General features: G+C 37.5%; 1 long non-coding RNA gene across 5 annotated transcripts; it reads right to left on the bottom strand.

The window, feature by feature from the left end:
• Positions 1-399: 399 nt before the first annotated feature.
• Positions 400-19,234, bottom strand: LOC119728374. 5 transcript variants are annotated; one of them, XR_005271047.1, is made up of 16 exons: positions 18,824-19,234; positions 11,570-14,926; positions 11,092-11,266; positions 10,756-10,928; positions 10,424-10,602; positions 10,043-10,166; positions 8,959-9,911; positions 8,636-8,798; positions 8,331-8,459; positions 5,286-8,181; positions 4,870-5,041; positions 4,540-4,708; positions 3,806-4,376; positions 2,616-2,720; positions 2,168-2,287; positions 400-1,469 (listed from the first exon to the last, which is right to left on the bottom strand). It is a non-coding gene; the product is annotated as an uncharacterized LOC119728374 (long non-coding RNA). The 5 variants fall into 5 exon arrangements; XR_005271045.1 differs by having other exon boundaries at positions 10,043-10,602; XR_005271048.1 differs by having other exon boundaries at positions 10,043-10,602; positions 11,570-14,923.
• Positions 19,235-20,910: the final 1,676 nt, after the last annotated feature.

Genomic DNA, 20,910 nt, shown 5'->3' with positions numbered 1-20,910 from the left:
CCTGAATGTATTTTATTAATTGATGTCAATTAATCTGGCTTAAACATTAGGGAATATTTAATTACCGTCATTGAAGCAGACTGGAGTTAATTAGTAATTATCTTGCTTTCATTTCTCTTCGCAAGTTCCAAAAATTAAGATTTTACCTCACTTTCAATTCAATATGGCCGACTCGTGCATAAGGCCCACTGAGGTTTAAATGTGGATTCGAAAGCACCCTCTGTTGATTCAAGTATTTCAGTATGGAACGCCGGAAGGACAATTAAAGCACCGCTTTTGATTAACGACTTACACGTGTCAGTTTTGGAAAACGATAGAATAAACCTACTTTTTTTCAAAGTTAATGAATATCGCAAATATATCTTTTTGAGTGTTGAAACTGAAAGGTAGAGGATTTCCAACTCAAAAAGCAACTTCTTTGAAGAAAAAAGTTTAATACTTAAAGGATGAAGAATGTAGCCTATTTATCAAGATAACAACTAAAAGGTTCCGCTTTTATGTTTACATCAATTTTTTTGTAAAAATCAAAAGAGTTGGGTGTGGAAGGGAGGCAAAGGTTCAGGCCCCCCCCCCCCCCAATGAAAATTCAATATTAAAAAAAAATAAGTCGTAATTATGACACTGAGCAAACAATGTGCTTATCCTTTTGCTTTGTAAAACCATGCAATTTGATGAAACATGCAGGAACAAAAACGAAAAAAAAACACCAAAAAAAATCAAACTAAAAAACAACTCAAATTCGTGCAAATAAACATTGCAAAAAGATAAGCCCAGTGTAATTTCAATGTCTAGATGCCTTTTGATTGAAAAGAATGCTGGTTTACAATATTATTTTTATTTGTAAAAAGTACCCTTTTCTAAGTGCATGAGTTGGGCTGTTTCATTTGGGGGGGGGGGGGTGGTCCTCTAACCCTAACCATTTGTATAGCTCTATGAACATTGCTCAGTAATTCCACATTTCCATGAATTTTGAAACTGCCTCCTCTATTGGACACAAAAATAACTTTTTAAGGGAAAAGTGCAAAATACTATAATATCTGTATTTTAAATTGGGTTGAGAGTAAATTGCTATAGTTTTCATGGGGGTTGTATTTATCATGAATAATTCAAATCATTTTAACAATTAAATAATTGTGCTACATCTTATTTCAACCACAGAATACTTATGCTATTGTTAATTTTTTATTTTTAATTGTTATGTAGATGAGTTTTCAGGTTTTACTGGTTTCATAAAAGATCAATGATTTTGGTCCAAAAATTGCTTTTTGCGCATTTCAATTATTTTTGAAAGCATCATAGCTCAATTCAAAAGTTTATCAGCGAATTCACAGATTACATTCTTCTTTCATTTTTTGAGGGGACATTTAGTTTATTTTTTTATTCTGTGGTTAAAGGGAAGGGGGTAGACAAGCGGCAGCTGGCAATCCATCCCTGTATCAGCTGTCGTTGGTGGCTACATCTTGGCGAATCTACAAAAAGTATAAAGACCAAAAACAAGGCATTAAATAAATAATTCCAGTAGGTCAGACACACAGTCACTTTTTGGAAGCATTATACTTGTGAAGCAGAAGGCCAAACCATGCGACTCAAAAAGCAGTTAACTATTACATGTACTTGTTGTTTTCTGGAAGTGGCAAATTACCACAGTGAAACATTAAACAGGGTGGTGCAAAAAGAAGGAAACCCACTTTCGACAGCACTTTTTATACATGCTAGTTGAGCATAGTTCAAAATTTCAATTTAATGATATTAAAATGTTTTTCTTAAAACGTAAGTGACGAAAAAAATTATTACAAATGCATTGTCTCTGAAATATGGTACTTTAAAAAATTTCATGTGCCAAACTTGTTTGTCCACGGATGGCTTTATTCCATCCGCTTGATTGAGCTCCCGAGCTTGATTTAAAAAAAAAACACTACACTTTAGACTAATTACATGTGGACAACAGTGATTTTGGAGACTTGTATTCAAAATGTCAAATTATCATAACACTATTCTTGCAATTTTTAAAAGATTTTTTTCACCATGTATGGTTGAAGAGCTTTACTTAACTAAGTATAATAACTTTACTAAGTATAAGTTTGCTAAAATTTCTGTCAAAAGTGGGTTTCCTGCTTTTTACTCCACCCTGTAGATGATTGATGGACTGAAGCATGGGTCAGTTTACCTCAGAAATCAGTGTTCTCCCTGTCTCCAGTTCCTCAGGTTCATCAGAGACAGGCGTTGAGGATTATCCTGATCCAGCTACAGCCTCTTCCTCATCCACTGCATGTATGGTCTTCATCTCCTAAAACGTTTAAAAGAGAAAACTGAATATATCAGAAAATATGAAACAAAAGTAAAATCAATTACAATAATTATGCATCCTTCACGTCCACCAGAAAAGTAATCTATGCATTTTTATGAAATACATAGAATATTTCTTGATTTGTTTCTTCTTTGATTGACACCCAAAATTATACTAGTAGAAAAAGTCTCAATTGAATATCCTTTTTTTCTTTTTTTTTTACCTATCTAGCCATCTTTCTCATCTCTCAGGGAGAATTAACCTCAAGAATCAGAACTGCAACGTAAGCAAACAGAGTCATCAGTCATCTCCTGGTTATCTTCCTTACCTCCAGATCTTCCGTTTCAGTGATGGAGTGGTGTTATCCTCGTCAGGATGAAACATCCTCTTGCTCATCTAGCCAGTCTCATCTAGGCTTGGTGGTCATCATCTTCTGAAAGAGTTAAAAAGTACCGGGTGGGGGGGGAAATGTTAGGATTCAGCAGATCAGTCTAAGCATCTACATGGTACATGATCAGAAAGATGTTCACTTTATTTTTGTTAGTAGTGGTTGTTATCGTTGTTTTGATTTTGTTCATTACAGACACACTCTCGGAAAAAATGGTCCGGATAACATTGTTAACTTATTTCTTATGATGGGAGTGCGGTTTGGCCGAAGTCAATTGAGCGTGATCGGCTGACTGATAAGGTTTACGTACAAAACCCCGAGCCAACGAGGTTTTTGTACAGAAAGCTGATGGACCACATTTTGCGAGAGTGTGTCCGTAATGCTTGAAGCCTGCCGGTAATGCTGAGCCTGCATACTGCCAAAGTTACCAGTGGCATGCCTACATTTTCTCCTGCAAATAGGACCCATTTTGGACCCTAATTTTATCAAATCTGCTCTTAGATAATAGCCCAAAAGCTAGGGAGATGATCCTCGGCTATATTCGCACGATTCCACCGATTTTTAAACTAGACGGTCTCGTTTTTTACAAAAAATTGTGGGGGCACTTTTTATGCAAATTAACGACTCGGACGCGTAGAAATTTTTGAAACCCTAATCAAAATTATTGCGCCCGCTGTCGGTCTTATTGCGCCATTCTGATATATCTTCTGTCTGGCACCCCCCCCCAGCCAGCCACTCCCCCCCCCCACCACCACACCAAAACAATAATAGTAATTAAATACTGTTAAAAATGTGCTCGTTTATTCAGAAATTCATGAAGCATATTCAAACTGATTGGATTTTTCCAAAGGTCTTTCCCATTCGCAAATGTTCTTTTTAAAAGCCCATCAACCATTACAGACACACTCTCGGAAAAAATGGTCCGGATACCATTGTTAACTTATTTCTTATGATGGGAGTGCGGTTTGGCCGAAGTCAATTGAGCGTGATCGGCTGACTGATAAGGTTTACGTACAAAACCCCGAGCCAACGAGGTTTTTGTATAGAAAGCTGCTGGACCACATTTTGCGAGAGTGTGTCCGTAATGTTTGGGAGTTCTTTATATTTATTTAAGTTGTTGATAAACTTACCTCACGTATCAGCAATGACATGATCAGCAAGCAGGCTCATCAGTCATCTGTTGGTCCCTGCTTCTGGTTGCCAGATATCTTTCATTCTCCTGAAGTAATGGCTTGAGATGTTCCCTGTGACAATCTCCATCCTGAAAAATAGAGGAAAAAAAACTTCTCGGCCTAGGCAAACTAGGTCACATTAGTAACAATTCCTGTTTGGCTGGCAACAAAGTAAAACAGACTTTCATTTATTTTGATATTTTCTTGTGTAAGTTGTGTTTCCTTATCCATGAGAACAGTCCTTTTGAAAATCTTGCACTTTGTTTCAGGATTGTAGCTGTTAAGGCATTGCTCCAGGCATTGCCCTCCTTTTTACATCAATTTGTTAAATCATTATTTTTTAGTAAATCCACCTCACAAATTCTCAAATGGCAAGTTCATTAAGCAGAGTCAACACTCATCTGTTGGTCCTCCTCCCTGCTTCCAGCTCCCTAGTTCCAGCTGAAGTGGGGCAGGAATAGCAAGATCATCCTCAACCAGAAGGTTCTTCATCCATCCACTCTCATCCATGTATAACAGGCTCCATTTTCTATTAACAGATCAAAAACAAAGAGAAAAGAAAACATTTCAGAATCAGGATTAATGAGATATGTAATTCATCCTGCAACGGGGAACCTAACCAGAAGGGTGAAAAATAGTTTTGTTTATGACAGTTTACCATTGTTCATTTGTTTTCCTTTTTTGAAACCTACTTCAAAATCAGAAATGGGAAGCCCGACAAGCAGGTCATCCGTTCATCTGTTGGTCCTCCTCCCTGCTTCCAGCTCCTTAGTTCCAGCTGAAGTGGGGTGGGGCCAAGGTCATCCTCAACCAGAAGCTTCTTCATCCAACCACTGTCATCCATGTATATGGCTCCATTTTCTGTTATCAGATCAAAAACAAAGAGAAAACAAAACATTTCAGAATCAGGATTGATGAGATATGTAATTCATTCTGCGAGGGGCAACTTAACCAGACTAGTGATAAATGGTCTTTTTATGACAGTTTACCATTGTTCATGAGCTTTCCTTTTTAAAACTTACTTCAAAAATCAGAAATGGGAAGCCCGACAAGCAGGTCATCCGTTCATTTGTTGGTCCTCCTTCCTGCTTCCGGCTCCTTAGTTCCAGCTGAATTGGGCTGGGGGCAAGGTCATCCTCAACCAGAAGCTTCTTCATCCAGCCACTGTCACCCATGTATACCAGGCTCCATTTTCTGTTTTCAGATCAAAAAAGAAAGAAAAGAAAACATTTCAGAATCAGGACTGAGATATGAATTCATCCTGCATGGGCAAGGTCATCTTCAACCAGAAGTTTCTTCACCTATCCATTTTCATCCAGGTGTTCTAGTTCCCATCTTCTATTAAAAAAATAAAAACAAAGAGGAAAGAAGACTTCAGAAAAAGAATTGGTGACAAATGCACTTGTTATGTGAGAAGAACATTTTTTTTTTAACTAACCTTTTGAAGAAGAAATGGGTAGCCCTGCAAGCAGAGTCATCGGTTCATCCGAAGGACTTCCTCCCTGCTTCCGGTTCCTCGGAGGGATTTGTTTCCATCCTGACGAAGTAGCCTCTCCTCATCCAGTCAGTCTTAGGCTTGTAGATGTTCATTCGTGGCTGAATGAGCTACAGGGAGAAAGAAAACTCGACCCAGCCTAGCTAGGTCACACTGTATCTCTACAGATGGTTAGAAAAGACTTACTTTAGTCCCAAAATAGATATTTTGAGAAAAAAAGAAAGAAACAATTGTTAAAAATAGCTGCATATCGATCAGGCTTACTTTGATAAATCCATTAATGCTATAAATACATATACGACTATATACTGAAGGCAATAATGTTGACGCCGTCTGCTACTTGTTGCAGACTCACTCTAAATCGAAGACAAGGCAACAATTTAACCACAGGTGACATATAATGCCACAAGTACATCCCTGCCGATCGTACAAGATCGGACTTACAATTTTCTCAATTGCAAGACTAAAAATTACTTTTGGGAGACAGCATAGTGCCATAATGCTCATCAACAAAATTAAAAATTCTGAAGGAAACAAACATCAGAAATATTACTGCCGATCATTTAATATCGGACTTATGGGTTAAATATCAAGACACGGCTGGAAAATTTTTTAGAAAGTGACATAAAGCCATAGGAATCCCTGCCGATGCATTTATAGATCGGACTTACTATTTAATTAAAATTATGACATGGCTGAAATAAATCTAGAGAAGGTGGCACATGACACAATGTCCCGAGATGCAGATTAAAAATGGAGACAGAAAGCTGAACATTCTGACGAAGAAACAATTTGCAAAGAGAGATGGTGTCACCTACACTTAAACCTGCGGCATGACATTGGTTATTCTGGTCACTATCGCTTATTTTTCCAATAAAATAAGTTTCCTCTGCGAATGTGTTTAGTCTGTCCTTTTGTATTTCGTTTCACATTTATGGGAAAAATCGTAACGATTTTAAGCAATGTTTCCCCTCCTTTTAGTCGTTGGAATCTTAGTTATTTTCGTTACCAAATCTTTGCAAGAAGTTATCGCGATTGACTTCTTTTGTATCATTTTACATTTTGTGTTGTATTTTTTGTGGGTGAGAAAAAAGCCTTTTCAAATATACTTTGTCTCACCGCTGCTTTGTTGTATTTTACTGTAATTTACTTTTTTCATCGCATTTCTTTCATTTGTTGCGGTTGCACGATTTTCTAGTATTTTCTTAAAAGTAAATCATTTCGTAGCAGACTTTTTCGAGGGAAATTTTTTTCGGTATCATTTCGTATCGTATCGTAAATCATTTTGTTTCTATTTCGTTTCATTTAGTATCATTTCATTATTATTTTTGTGGGTGAAAAAAATAACACTTTTTTAGAAATATTATTTTTCTCACCACCGTATCGTATCCGCGTATCGTATCGTGTATCGTATCGTAACATATCGTATCGTGTCATGTCGTATCGCCGCCTTCGTTTTGTGTCATATCGCACCTTTGAGAAAAAAATATCACTTAATTTATTAAAAAATTATTTCTTTCACTACAATTTTATTTGTGGATAAGGAAAATTACCCTTTTTTCAAATATTTTATGTTCTATTAATTTTCGTCGGTTTCTTGCTTTTGTCGATTACAAGATTTCAAGTATTTGTTTCACACCTGCCATTAACTCATTTTGGTGACTGAACATTTAAAGGAAGAATCAATATTCCCTTGATTTGTATCATATCGTATCGTATCGTGTTGTATAGCACCTTTGAGAATAAATAACACTGATTTCATTAGTATTATTTCTTTCTCTACAACTTCGATCTTGATCTGTTTTTTGTCAAAGTACTGCAGATCTGTGAACAGAGACTAGAAAATTCAAAAATCACTAGAAGAAAATACACCACACACACAGGGAATAATCACACCGCGCACAAGGAATAATCACATCGTACACGGCAAGCATGCAAATTGGGGCGTAAAATGATGATTGAAGTGATAATTGAAGATTCTTTTGTTTTTTTCTTACTTTCAATCATCACCTTTTCAAATTTAGAGCAAAGTAATTTCTTTGGTTAACAGACAATAATTTTATTAAACTGTCTGTACTATGTTCAGGTTTTTCTTTGGCAGGGACTGAGGTTTATTATAGGACAAGACGGAATACGTTTTTTTCCCCCTTAGTTCATACAAAGTATCAGCCAATTGATTGCTCACTTTGTTTTGTAAATCATGTTTGCTTTGGAAAATTATATTTAAAAATTGTACAATGACAGCGCACCAGGCGCTGTTACATTTCAGTTCTTCCTCGTCTTCCTTCTGGAATTGTAAGTTTCATCAGTAGGCCTAGTCTTTTATATTTACAATATAATTATGATAAACCTATAATCTATCAGGCTTCAGGATAATATTCCAAGTAGTATGACTAATGTTCACTGCAGCTCGTCTTCACTGAATTGTTGGAATGTCAATGACAGTTCAGTAGTAACATAAATAAGGCATAAAGCCTTTTCATTCTGACAATGTTCCAGGCTTCTGACTTTGTTCCAGACGTTGCCATTGATGTTCATCTCATCTTTAGGAATGTCAATGACCGTTCAAATATTTCTTTCAATTATAATTAAGTTTCCTGCCTGATTATCTGGTGTGTTTTTTTCTCCATGGAGCAGTGTGCCAGACACTGTCACATTTTCTAAGTTTGTAGGAATTCCTGGCAAGCTCAGCAAGCAGAGTCCACAGTCCTCTGTAGGTTCTCCTCTCTGTTTCCTCCTCCTTAGCGTCAGCAGAAGTGGGGTGAGGAGGGCAAAGTCAGCCTCAACCAGAGGCCCCTTCATCTGACCACTCTCATCCAGGTATGGCTGGCTCCATTTTCTATTAAAATGTCAAAAACAAAGAGGAGAAAACAATTCAGAATCAGGATTTACAAGAGACGCACTTCATTCTGCAAGAGGGAACCTGACCAGAAGAGTAAAAACCATGACATTATTCTATTATCCATTTGTTGCCCTTTTCACACTAACCTAAAAAGTTGGAAATGGAGAGCCCAGCAAGCAGGGTCTTCCGTTCTTCTGTCGTTCTTCCTCCCTGCTTCCGGTTCCTCAGTCATATGTGATGATGGTTTCATGCGTCAACAGACAGGCTTTCCAGGTCTTCATCATTTGAGAACAAAAGGCCAAACAGTTTAATATAATACACAAAAGAACTCTGCACTCGGGGCATTATCTTGCGAGGCAATTAAGCAGCAAAACACCACCAGATGAGTTACTGATGGTTCTTTCAATTTATGGCACCGTCTCCTTTTTTTTTTCTTTTGGAGGAAACTAACCTTGAAAATCAGAAATGGCAAGCTCAGTAAGTAGGGTCTTCAGTTCATCTGTCGGTCCTCCTCCCTGCTTCCGGTTCCTCAGGTACGTCTGTGATGGTCGGGGTGTGTCAAATCAACAAACAGCATCTCCATGTCTCCATCATTCCAAGACTCATCCTCGCTTCTAAACATGATTAAAACAAATGTGGAAACAAATTTAAGTTTAATTTCAAGATAATCTGCACTCATGTCATTATCTTGCAAGGTAATTAAGCTGCACAGGAGATACAAACTAGCCGTTTCATTTGTGGCATCATTTTCTTTTTCTTTAGGAGGACACTAACCTTGAGAATCAGAAATTGCTAGCTCACTGCAGAATAATCAGTTCTTCTGTTGGTCCTCCTCCCTGCTTCCGGCTCCTGGGACGGGGAGTGCAATGTCATCCTCAACCAGTGGCTTCTTCCTCAGATGTATTCGTTGACATCATCATTTGATTTACGACAGACAATAGTAAGTTAAGGAAAATGATAGAAGGAACCTTACTGCAGACAATTATTTAAATGCTCTAATAAATAAGTGTTTTTCATTGTTGAAAGGGAGGCTTTCCAACTAAAAAGCCAATTTCCTGAAAAAATTCAATGTTTCAAGGATGAGGAAAGGGCCATTTCTTTTAATGTTTTTTGGTCAGATTTTGTTGGTGACATGAAAGGACAAGGTGCGAAAGGGAGATAAAGGCTAGGGGATGACCCCCCCCCCCCTCAAAATACATTACGCATTGAAGTGATGTTGTTATTTTGAATTATTAGTTTCAAATTCAGCTTAATATGTTAAGAGTTTTTAATGTAGCACTTGTCAGACTATGGCCATACACTGTGGTTATCCTTTTGCTTATTAAAACCAAAAGGTGCGGTAATTATGATAAAACGTGCAAGAACAACGCATGCCAAAAAGGAACAGTGAATTCATGCAACAAACAAACAAAAACATAAGCACAGTGTAATTTCCATGTCTAGATGTTTTTTGACTGAAAAGAATCCTCAAAGGTTTGAATTTTATTTAAAAGTGAGCACCGTTTTGTAAGTGCATGAGGCAGGCTCATTCGATTAGGCAGGGTGGGGGTGTCCCATAGCCTCTTAACATTTTGCTTAGTCCAAAGTAAGAGATAACATTCTAATTTCATTTGTTGCAGTACATTTTAATTGATTTCTTGTTCTGGTGGGGGGGGGGGGTAGTTAGCGTTAGCTGGCAAGCCATCTCTGTTTATATGCTGTTGTTGACGGTTAATGTCTTGGTGAATCTGCAAAAAGTATAAAGACCAAAGGCACAGTTTTAAATTGACAAGTTTAACAGGTTTGTCACACTGTCGAACTTTTCAAGATTCAGAATTCAACATTCATTTTTTTTTGGGGGGGGGGTGTTTACACTTACCTCATGTATCACAGATGTCATGTTGAGCAAGTAGGCTCATCAGTCATTCCCTGCTTCCGGTTGCCAGACATCTTTCATTCTCCTCAAGTAATGGCTTGAGATCTTCCCTATGACGATCTCCATCCTGTAAAATAATAAAGAACTTCTCGGCCTAGGCAAACTAGGTCACATTAGTAACAATTCCTGTTTGGTTGGCAAAAAAAGGAAAAGAGACTTTCATTTATTTTGATATTTTCTTTGTAATTTGCATTTCCTTATCCATGAGAAGAGTCTTTTAAAAAGTCTGGTACTTTGTTTCAGGATTGTAGCTGTTAAGGCATTGCTCCAGGCATTGTCCTCTTTTTTACATCAATGTGTTAAATCATTTGTTAGTAAATCCACCTCACAAATTCTCAAACGGCAAGTTCAATAAGCAGAGTCATCCGTTCATCTGTTGGTCGTCCTCCCTGCTTCCAGCTCCTTAGTTCCATCCCGAAGTAGGGTGGGGGAGGGCAAGGTCATCCTCAACCAGAAGCTTCTTCATCCAGCCACTCTCATCCATGTATAACAGGCTCCATTTTCTGTTTTCAGATAAAAAACAAAGAGAAAAGAAAACATCAGGATTAATGAGATATGCAACTCATTCAGTGAGGGGGAACCTAACCAGACCAGTTAAAACTAGTCTCTTTATGACAGTTTACCATTGTTCATTTGTTTTCCTTTTTGATACTTACTTAAAAATATAAAATGGGAAGCCCGATAAGCAGGTCATCCGTTCATCTGTTGGTCCTCCTCCCTGCTTCCGGCTCCTTAGTTCAAGCTGAAGTGGGTGGAGAGGGCAAGGTCATCCTCAACCAGGAGCTTCTTCATCTAGCCACTCTCATCTATGTATAACAGGCGCCATTTTCTATCAACAGATCAAAAACAAAGAGAAAAGAAAACATTCAGATGCACGATTGATGAAATATGTAATTCATTCTGCAAAGGGGAACCTAACCAGAATACTGAAAAAATAGTCTTTTTTTATGACAGTTTACCACTGTTTATTTGTTTTTCCTTTTGAAACTCACTTCAAAAATCAGAAATGGGAAGCCCGACAAGCAGGTCATCCGTTCATCTGTTGGTCCTCCTTCCTGCTTCCGGCTCCCTAGTTCCAACTGAAGTGGTGTCAGGAGGGCAAGGTCATCCTCAACCAGAAGCTTCTTCATCCAGCCACTCTCATCCATGTTCACTAGGCTCCGCTTTCTATTAAAAGATTAAAAACGAAGAGAAAAGAAGACATTTTAGCATCAGTATTGACAAGAAAATCAATTCATTCTGCGAGGGGAAACCTAATCAGACGAGTGAAAACTCAAAAATCAGAGAAGTTAAGCCTGGCAGGCAGGTCTCCTCCCTGCCTTTTACTCCTCAGTTTAATCCTCAACCAGAAGCTTATTTATCTTACCATTTCATCCAGGTATGTTTGTCTCCAAAACAAAGTGGGAAGAAAACTACAGATTTGATGACGAATGCAGTCATTTTGTGAGGAGAACCTTTTTGAAAACTTACCTTAGGAATTAGAAATGGGTAGCCCTGCAAGCAGAGTCATCAATTCATCCGTCGGTCCTCCTCCCTGCTTCCGGTTCCTCTGAGGGATTCGTTTCCATCCTGACAAAGCAGCCTCTCATCATCCAGTCAGTCTTATGCTTGTAGATGTTCAACATCTCTTGGCTGAATGAGCTACAGGGAGAAAGAAAACTCGACCCAGCTTAGCTAGGTCACACTGTATCTCTACAGATGGTTAGAAAACACTTAATTTTATTAAAATCCCGGCCAACAAAATAGTTGTTATGAGGAAAGGAAAGAAGAAAACAAAAGTGTATCAAGAGAAAAAGGTAAAAAAAAAAAACCTACTTAAATCAATAAAACTATATACAGATACATATATGCACGACTACCAATGGCAAAATAATATCGTACACGTTCTGCCAATCGTTGCAGACTAGTCTCTGTTTAAATCGAAGGCAAGTTAAGAATATAACTACAGGTGACATAATGCCACAAGTATCCATGCCAATCATTGAAGATCGGACTTACTTTTTTTCTAGTGCAAAACAAGACTAAGAATTACTTTTGGAGATGGCACAATGCCATAAATAGAGTCACTGTCTTTGGTTTTAGATAAGACTTTAAAAAGCTCTTGAGGGAGACAAATATCAGAAGTGTAACTGCCGATCGTTGAATATCGGACTTACTGTTTAAAATTCAAGACAGGCTGGAAAAAAAAACTTTCGAAGGTGGCATAAAGCCACAGTAATCCCTGCCGATGCATTTATAGATCGGACTTACTGTTCAATTAAACATTATTAGACACGGCTGAACTAAATCTTGTGAAGGTGACACATGACATGTCCTGAGATTCGTATTTTATCGGGTCGTATCGTGTCTTGTCGTATCGCACCTTTGAGAAATAAACAACACTGATTTTCAAGTATTATGTCTTTCCCTACATTCTTTGTGGGTGAGAAAAATAACAATTTTTCATAAATATTATTTTTCTTACCACCGCTATCATATCGTATCGTATCATATCGTATTTTATCGGGTCGTATCGTGTCTTGTCGTATCGCCCCTTTGAGAAATAAACAACACTGATTTTCAAGTATTATTTCTTTCCCTACGTTCTTTGTGGGTGAGAAAAATAACAATTTTTCAAATTTTATTTTTCTTACCACCGCTATCGTATCATATCCTATCGTATCGTATCGTATCGTATCGTATCATATCGTATCCTATCGGGTAGTATCGTGTCTTGTCGTATTGCACCTTTGAGAAATAAACAACACTGATTTTCAAGTATTATTTCTTTCCCTACGTTCTTTGTGGGCGAGAAAGGTAACAATTTTTCAAATATTATTTTGCTTACCATCGCTATCGTATCGTATTGTACCAAGAGGTATTGTATCGTGTTGTATCGTATCGTGGCATGGCGTGTCATATCTCACCTTTGAGAAAAAATAATTATTTCCTTCTTTACATTTTCTTTCTTTTCAAATACAATTTGTCTCTATCCGCTACGTACTTTGTTTTATTTCACCGTTACATAATTTTCCTTGCATTTTTTTCTTTTGTAGGTTGCACGATTTCTAGTATTATTTCTTTCACACGTGTCATTTCATGGCTGATTTTTTCGAGGGAAAAAAATAGAAATTTACCGCTCTCGTATAATTGTTTCGTATCGTAAATAATTTTGTTTCCATCACGTTTTTTAATAACATTTCGTAACATTTTTTGTTTGAGAAAATAACACTTTTTCCAAAATTATTTCTCTCACCATCGCTATCGTATCGTATCATGTCGTATCGTATAGTAAATCGCACCTATAAGAAATAATTAACACTATTGTATCGTATTGTACCTTGGAGAACTAAATAACACTGATTTCAAGTATTATTTCTTTCTCTACAGTTTTTTTTGTTGAGTATTGCAGATCTGTGATCAGTCAGAGACTAGAAACTTTAAAAATCATAAGAAAAAAACACACCGCACACAAGAAATAATCACACCATATACAAGAAATAATCACACCGTACACAAGAAATAATTGCACTGTACACAAGAAATAATCACACCTACACACAAAATAATCACAACGTACACAAGAAATAATCACATCATACACAGAGATCAATTCTTAAACAGTCATTACTATGGGAAAAGTGATGATTGACTTTTTCCTTCTTACTTTCAATCATCATCATCACCTTTGTAAAGAGCAAACTGATTGTTTTCAGTTCACAAATTATAATTTGACTCTCTAATGGTTTTATGTTCAATATCAGGCAGGATGAAATCAGTTTCTTTCTTTATATTTATAGAAACAAATTATCAACCAGTGCCCGTATTGATGACTCAGAGTTTTTGAAAATTGTTTGCTTTGGAAGGTAAATTTTGTTTAAAATGCGTAAAAGGACAGCGCCCCAGACGCTGTGACATGTCAGTTCTTCTTTGTCTTCCTCGCCGAATAATGAGTCGCATAAGAAGTCGTTTTCTAATTATAAAGCTTTTGGATAATAGTCCAAGTAGTGCGACTAATGTTCGTTGCAGTTCGTCTTCAATTAATTGAGATGCTGTGACATCTCAGTTCTTCTTTGTATTCCTCATGGAAAGCAGTCCTTTTTTACTATTGACTTATGATAAACCTTATTATAAGGCTGTTGGATCATATTCCAAATAGTGACCAATGTTCATTGCAGTTCGTCTTCACTGAATGGAGACACTGTGACATCTCAGTTCTTCTTTGTATTCCTCATGGAATAATTCGTATAAGCAGTCCTTTTTTACTATTGACTTATGATAAACCTTCTTATAAGGCTGATGGATCATATTTCAAGTAGTGTGATTAATGTTCATTGCAGTTCGTCCTCACTGAATTGTATAACTTGGAATATCATGATGATTCAATAAGATAAATAAGGCATAAAGCCTTTTCATTCTGACAGTGTTCAAGGCGTCTGACCTTGTTCCAGACGCATGCCGCTGAAGTCCATTTCATCTGTTTTCAACTGGTTCTTTTCAGAACCACACAATTCACTAAGCTAAGAAACACCATTCACATGGTGCTAACACAAGCCTCCCATTATTGTCCACTATGCAAACCCTTAAGTCTTATTCATTTCATCTCTTGAAATATCTTTTAAATTAGTAATAATGAAGTTTCTTGCCCGATTATTTGGTGGCGTTTTCTCTCCATAAAGAATCATGTCCGCAGTTTGTAGGAATTCCTGGGAAGGTGAGCAAGCAGAGTCCACAATCCACCGTAGGTTCTTCTCCCTGCATCGTCCTCCTCCTAGCAGCAAAGGGGCCTCAACCAGAAGCCTCTTCATCTGACCACTCTCATCCAGATATGACAGGCTCCCATTTCTACTGAAATGTCAAAAACAAAGAGAGAAGAAAACAGTTCAGAATCAGGATTGGCAAGAGACGCACTTCAGTCTGTGAGAGGGAACCTGACAAGAAGAGTGAAAACTAGCCTAGATATGAAATCATTTTATACAATTCTTGGGTTCTTAATTTGGGTTTTCTCTTCATGCATGCAGCAGTCGGGGCATTGTTATTGGGGGGGGGGGTAAATTTTTTTGAAAAGGGCCCTTGCACACCCGTTGGGGGGGGGGGGGGTGTACCCTCTGTCGATGGGGGCACTGTTCAAAACCGACAATTATGCACACAAAGGCCCAATAGATGTTGCTTTTCAGGGCGATACATGTGCGAAATTCCCAGAAAAGGCACCCAAAATGGCAGATGCCACCAAAAAGGGCACCACTTCTTTTTGAAAAGGGCACTTATTAAAAAAAAAAGGTACTTCGTAAGAAAAGGGCACTCTTTACAAATTATTGCGGGGGTAAGCACGTTGAAAAAAGGGCATTTGAATGGAAAAAGGCAGTTTTTATTGGGGGGGGGGTAAACCCCCCCCCTTCACCCCTCCCCCCCCCTTCACCCCTCCCCTCCCCCCCCCCCCCTATGGCAGTGTGCCAGACATTGTCGTATTTTAGTTTCGAGTTGATCCCTTCCGCATAGAATTATCTTTTCCTTTAATAAATTTTTATTCAAGCCACATGAGGCCGTACCACATATTTCAAGTATGGGTACATGAACTAAAAAATATTTTTTAACTGATCACACTTGAAATTTTTTTCTTTGATCTACTCTGTCAACAGAGGGCAGCATTCCAGTGGTTTGTAATGTTTACCCCCCCCCCAAAAAAAGTTGAGAACACCAATTCTTACACCAGCGCAATGAATTTGAATAAGGAGTGTTGACAATGCTGCTGATGGCATTGTCACAAGTTGGTCAAATGTTACAAAAATAAAGTTTATGATTAGGCCCCCCAAAAAATACTCAGTCTCTGGTCAGCGCGCGCGTCGATTTTAATCATGCGCGTCAACCTTTTTTTCCCCTTCAAATTAACACAGAAGCTACAACAACGCGCCCTCTATTGCCGCACCTCCTCAAATTTTTATGTAATTGAATTTTAAAATTGTCTTATATTTTTATATTTCAATGGTCTCGTGCCTGAGAAATTATCTAATAATAAATAAACAAATATCTACCAAAGAAAAGAACATTTACGACAGTAAAATATCTGAAATTCTGGCATTTTTTGGTGCTTAAATAGCTGTTGCATTGAGGTTTCTGCCTGAAACGACATCACACTTTTGCTAATGAATATGGAAATTAGCATGAGCATCATGCTAAATACCCTTAAAAATAGCAAAAAAAAAAAAAAGGTTTTGCTCGCCCCCTCCCCCCCCCCCCAGATCTCGGCCAACGAACGCCACAAAATTATGAAACTTAGTGAAATGCATAGAACCACCTAATATAAGCATACCCAAGAAATTTCATGACCATAGGTTAATGGGTTTTGGAAGGATGGCTAATTGATTCTTCATATGTACATATGGTAAGTCATTCTGTTTTGTGCACACTACATATAAGTCTGAAGTCAAATTTAACCTTAAAAAATAATTCGCTGTGCAGCAACCTATTGTCCGAATTTTATTTATTGTTTTTTGTTATGCAGATACATAATCACTAAGTCACAAAATATACGCAAGACTTTAGGATAAAAAATCAGGAAAGCTCAGGTCAAACAACATGTATTTGCAAGGGTATCACTGAAAAAGTAGAGGGAGTGGGGGGGTGGATTCTACCACCCCCCCCCCCCCCCAGCCCTTTTAAAGGGCTGGTGTTAACCCTAATAGGGTTATTGGTTGGTTGAGTTATCAGAGCTTTACTTATCAAGATTTCACTGTATTATGATTTTTAAATTATCACATCTTGGTTGACTTCTTGTGCAGCCAACAGGATTAAAGACAATGCAGATACATAATCACTAAGTTTTGCTCATGAACATAGCAGGTATCACACACTAAAATAATGCTATAAAGCACTAAAATTATGCAAAATATAAACATAAACTTACAACAAAAAGCTGGCCTTTTTAAACACTGAACACATCGTTTCATTTCACCAACACATTGATGAGTAAACATGGGGGGGTGTCGACAGCCCCCCCCCCCATGAAACCTTGTCGCCCCCCCCCTCCCCCCCCCCCCCCCCCCCCACTGAGATTTGAGTTTCTAAAAATATTATCATTGATCTACATGACGCCCCCATGAAAAATTCCTGGCTATGCCACTGTACAACAACCAAGCTCAACTTTAAGAACATTGATCTCACTTTGTCCTCAAATTTGACCTTAAAAACAGTCGGGAAGTAATAGCAGGTTTGATTTAGCACGTAGTGCAAAATTCAGTGTGTTTTGTTTACATTGCCACTAGATTTTAGTGAGAATGTGTTGACATTAAAGGGGATGGACAATATTTATGTAAGTTAAAAAAACAAGTCTGTTACTAAATTGAAAAAAGGTGAGTTCTGTCAAAAAAATGCATGATTCATTGATATTTGTCATTATGGTTTCAAGATATTTTTAATGGTACGTTTTAAAATGGTCCTGTTGCTGCATGATATTTACTACACTTGCAAAAGTAACAATGCAAATGAGTGCTACATTCTGTTCTTTTCAGTATTTTCCACTAATTTCAAAATGTTTTGTTGAGTTTCCCTAGTTTCCCTGACAGTCCTGCCTTTATGTCCTACCACAAATTATCCATATTTGAACTAAAGTTAATGCCATTTTCTGCACTTAGCACTGATTTTCTACTCTATATTTGGTTTGTTATCTGAAATAACTAATGTAAAATTACTGATTTTTATGAGCTATAATTTCAAAGGCAACAGTCTGAAATCCTACATATAATTTCCACTGGAATGTCATACCCTCTTAATGTACACACTAATTCATAACATTGTTTGTGTCTTTGATGACCAACTTATTATTTTCAGTGTTTAACAGTCTGTCAATTATTTTTCCACCCAGGAAAAACATGCTTGGTCAGCCATAAACATCACCTGGCCACCACAGAGTGGCCACATTCCAAGGTCTTGGCACAAGTTCAAAAACTTTCTGGTATAGGGGAGCCTGTAGCCACACCTACTATTCATTCACAGGTGCCAAAATGTAGTACATTGTCATCACATGAGCCAGATTGATCGATATATGCAAATTAACTTGAAGAGAGCTCCAGAGATGTCTTTTGATACTCAACACAATGGCCTAAACTTAGTTAACAGTTTAGAATGAACGGAGTGGAATTTAATTTTAATGCCTATGTGAAGCTTTTAGAAAATGTAGGCACATGACCTTTGACTGCAATCTTAACAATGTAGCAGCTAACCACTAACACAAAATAAGGGGATTTTTTAGTAAAATGAAAATCTAAGTTATACCATGGAGGAATCCATGGTTATACAGTACATTTAGTAAAGCTGTTGTCTAAGTTTGTAAATTAAAGGGCATGCAATGTAATTTTTATAATGCTATCCTTGAGTCCCATTTAAACTTAGTTTCAATTTCTGTTTTATCCATTTTGACGGTAGTTTTCGTGCCTTTTTGGTTGTTATGCTGATGCGAATTTCCATATTCAGTATTCGATTAGCAAAACGGTGAATGTCAAACCGCAACGTTACGGCTCAGTACACAAGTTGGATATTAAGTGAAAGGGCATTACAGCAATAGCGCCCGCAATTGACCGGAAAAGCAAGATTTTCCCTAGTGTTTAAAGAAGTGCATTTTTTGGCATACAATTAACCAAAAGGGGTGTCAAATAGTTTGCATACATGTAAGAGGAATAGAAAGTAGCAAAAAAAGTATTTCTTAATAAATCTTATAAAATTCATCGCATGAAAATAGCTTTCACTCACCACAGATATCTGTTTTCTTGGTTTTTGTGAAGTTCGAGCATCCTCCAAGTCCAGGTTCACTTCAACTTCAACACGTTCCGTAGGCCTACTTTGTTTAAGTTCAGTTTAGCGCAATTTGTGACGCTCGGTACTCCGGACTCCGAGCTTGTGCCGACTCTCCAGGCCGGGCGGGATTCTCCGCCGTGCGAAGCCTGTGATGATGCGGTGGCTTGTACAATGCCTTGAAGAGAAGATGGTTTAAAATTGGTGCGCTGAGCTGGCGGAGAAAGAGCTGCCAGTTCAGAAAAGACCAATGGAGGATGCCAGGATGAATTTACAACTTTGTGTGCACATTAATTGAGACGATGCGAAAAAGTCGCGACCGTTACGAGGAGCAAACTTTCTGAGGTCCTCTCCCGTTGAAATTCATCTGCGGAGTGAGATAAGAGTGAAAAGACGGGCTGTTTTTTTACGCGCACCTAGGGCAAATGGTCCAGAGTATATCACTCCGCTAATGCCATTTTTTATGATTTTTTTATCTGTAAAGTGCATTTTTTAATAAAATATATGAAAAAGTTAAGCCATGAATGCGGTCGATAGAAAAATAAGAATAAGTGTAAAATTTATAATGAATAACGTCATTTCTTAAAACTTTAGGCCCTATTTTTTTTCGAAATCAGAGTCAGACGATAGAAGGCCGATTGCGATTGGTCAGAAGTGTGAAGAGTGACCGCGCTCGTTAATCTGGGCATTTTGATTGGTTAAGACCGACTAAAACAGGTGAAAGTTAACTGCTTGGGCGGGAAGAGAAATTTGACTCGAAAGCTGTCCCAACCGGTTCCAACCGGTTCCATAGACTTGCCAAGTCACAGAATTATCCAGAAAAAAATGTGCAAAAGGTGATGGGATGAAGTAATGCAAATGGAAGGAAAGCTGCATACGAATTATTTTCAATGTCAGAAATGCTAACAAATTAATCGAAGGTTTGTGAAAAATAAGCCGATGTTAGATGGCGTAATTAGGGTCCAATTTTCAGGGCTGGGGGAGACAGATTGTGCATCAGTTCCAGGGACGTTACTTGCACTATATATGTACACTAACACAAAAGAATATTGTGGATTTAGTCTGGAATTGAGGGGGCGGGGATTTTTTTTTTCAATAATAAAAACTTAAAGAGGGGAACATTTTAAATTAAAAAAATAGTAAAAAATTAAGGCTGTAAATGTTGAAAACTTGAAAAGTCACAGATTTCTTAGTATAATTTTCATAGTTTTCCCAAGGAATCCGGACCCCAAACATGTGTCTCTTCAAACACTATATGATTTTCAAGTGCCTTACCCCCCCCCCCCCCCACCTCCCAATAATAGAATATATTGCTCCTAACCCAATTAAATAGGTGTTTTGTTGCATGCAAATTTAAACACTTACATTTTGCTCTAAAAATGTTCCTAGTTCCGGTCCAGATTGAATTTTCAAGAATACCTTAGATATATTTGTAAACAGTAGGGCGAACTACTGACGTCTACGAAAGTGATAAACCTCTTAGAAAACAACACAGACAGAATTCAGATACAAGAAAACAATCATTAAACTTTCTGACAATTTTATTGCCTATTCTGTAGTTTAAAATATGACTAGAGAAATTAAGCAGTTGTAAAGGTTTAATAAAGAAAATAGATCTGATACACTTGAGATGTCAAGTGCAATTCACTTCATAAACAAGAGCGCTTTCCGAATAGCGTTTTCCTAGACTCACAAAATTGAAGGTCATGACCTCAATGTATATACATGTACACCTTCATATGACTAACACAAAACATTTTTAATGAAAATAATGTTTCTTTCCAATGATAAAATAAAAACAAAACCGAGTACCTTATCCAGAAAATATATTTCACCGGTTATATTTCTCTTACTTAAAGCTGGATCTGCATGCTCAGAATACAAACAGACCGTATGCGTTCAGGTATATCCAAGGATTTTCTTCTTTTTTTTTAAATTAAGTAACGATGAATGTAAAAAAAGGTTTGACCATGTCTACTGAAGCAATACAAAACAATAGCTCTCTATACTCAGCCTTAACACATTGAAGGTTTACTGTAGTTGTG

Source organism: Patiria miniata, unplaced genomic scaffold (genome assembly GCF_015706575.1).
Source record: "Patiria miniata isolate m_02_andy unplaced genomic scaffold, ASM1570657v1 HiC_scaffold_20, whole genome shotgun sequence".
NCBI lineage: Eukaryota > Metazoa > Echinodermata > Asteroidea > Valvatida > Asterinidae > Patiria > Patiria miniata.
This window is presented reverse-complemented; position numbering and strand designations above follow the sequence as displayed.